At 36.9% G+C, this 2,045-nt stretch overlaps 1 non-coding gene across 1 annotated transcript; it reads left to right on the top strand.

Moving 5' to 3' along the window:
• The first annotated feature begins 532 nt into the window (after window positions 1-532).
• On the top strand, window positions 533-639 carry LOC138821724 (U6 spliceosomal RNA). The gene has a single exon (XR_011370196.1). It is a non-coding gene; the product is annotated as a U6 spliceosomal RNA (small nuclear RNA).
• Window positions 640-2,045: the final 1,406 nt, after the last annotated feature.

The raw sequence follows: 2,045 nt of genomic DNA, 5'->3' as shown, positions 1-2,045 counted from the left end.
AAAGTTGTATGACCTGACAAACAGTCCTAATTTTGGCCTATATAAGCAAATTCCCAAAATTAAATATATTTAAAACATTAAAACTTTTAACAAAACCTAACACTTGCCATAGTGTTCATAATGACAGGTGCCTTGTACAGAATAATTGAATTCGTCCTCCTACACATCTCATTTTTTTATTTTTATTTTTTGTGAACATACTGTACAGAGGGGTTACAATTACATGGGCAAGATAATGAGTATATTTCTTATCAAGCATTGCAACCTCCTCCTTTGTTTACCCTTCACATCCCTTCCCAGCCTTCCTCCACCCCTCCTACCCAATACCCTCCCACCCGATCCTACACATCTCTTGAACAACAATATCTGGGATTATTTTGTTTCTGACATGTCAATCTTGACTATTCTTAAATGTGTGCTTATGTAAGAGGTACATGGTTCTAAAATTTAACGAGAATTCTTCAAAACTTACTTTTCTTTGAATTGTCTAGTTTAAGAAAATCAATTACACTTTATCTATATAAAATGCTCTGTGCTCAATTCAGCAGCACATACACTAAAATTGGAACAATACAGAGAAGATTAACATGGCCCCTACGCAAGGTTGACATGCAAATTCTTGAATCATTCCATATTTTTACAACTAAAGATGCTGGAGATGATGTGGCAACAAGGGAACTTTACTTGATTCTTGGTGGGAGTTTTAACTTGTTCAACCACTTTGGAAAGCAGTATGGAGGCTCATCAAAAGATTCCATATAAAGCTCCGCTATGACCCAGCAATCACACTTTTGGGGATTTACCCAAATGATCACAAAGAAGACCATACTAAAACTACCAGAACAACTATGTTTACTGTAGCATTATTTACAATAGCTGAGATATGGAGCCCACCTGGAGGGCCCACAGAAGATGAATGGATCATGAAAATGTGGTATATATATACACAATGAAATTCTATGCTTCCATCAGAAAGAATGACATCGCCCAATTTGTTAAGAATTGGAAAGACTTGAAAAAAATTTATTAAATGAAGTAAGCCAAGTCAAAAGAAACATAGGTCCCATGGTTTCCCTCATTTTCAACAGATAATATATGTCTAGAATAAGAATAGATCATAAGCTATGTGCATATCAGATAAGATGATATTACCAGAAATGAATCAGACAAGTGATTTTTCTGTTTCTTGCTATTGTTTCTAAGATACTTATAATGTGTGAGGTGATGTTTTTTGTTCCTTTATATGTTCCTCCCCTACGCTCTAACCCCTGTTTTCACTGTATTTGAGGTTTGCGTGCCTACATCCTGTGTATAAGTTTCTCTAATTTGGGGAGGGGAAAGGGAAATACAAAATAGTTAAACAGGGATACAGGTTGAGATGCACAAGACACTATGTTGAAAAATGAACTTTACAATTTAGACAGGGGAAGGGGGAGAGGAGTGTATTTGTTGAGGTGGGAGGGAAGGGATGGTGGAAGAAAAAGAAAGGAAGAGGTAACAATGCTTGTTAGGAAATGTACTCATTATTTGTTCAAATAAATATGACACCTCTGTACAGTTATTTTTACAGGTGGACCCATTGCAACAATGAGAAGTACAAGTCGTTATGTCAAAAACGAACTTTACAAATGTGGGGGGGGGCAGGGAGGATTGGGTGGGAGGGCTGGGGAAGATGGGAATGGATGGGAAGGGGAAACAAAGGAGGAGGCTACAATGCTTGATAAAAAAATGTACTCATTATCTTGCCCATTAAATTGTAGCCCCTCTGTACAGTATTTTCACAGTAAAAAAAGTATAAAAATATTCTGATATAGAAGAGTTTATTTCCTCTATTTTACCCAGATAATAACGTTAACAAAGAAATTAATGCAGAACACTGATATGCTGATACGAAGGTATTTTGAATAAATGTGCGTGGGGGGTGTTTGTACACACACGCATGCACACATGCACACATGCACATGCTTGTGTATTGGCATGCTCAGAGTTTGAAATCAGGGCTTCAAGGTCTTGCTAGGCCTTTCCTCTTTAGATTGATGAGCTAA

The sequence above is a fragment of the Dipodomys merriami genome, unplaced genomic scaffold (assembly GCF_024711535.1).
Source record: "Dipodomys merriami isolate MVZ:Mamm:240054 unplaced genomic scaffold, mDipMer1.0.p SCAF_93, whole genome shotgun sequence".
Classification (NCBI taxonomy): Eukaryota; Metazoa; Chordata; class Mammalia; order Rodentia; family Heteromyidae; genus Dipodomys; species Dipodomys merriami.
The sequence above is the reverse complement of the archived record's forward strand: the minus strand, read 5'-3'. Positions and strand labels throughout refer to the sequence as shown.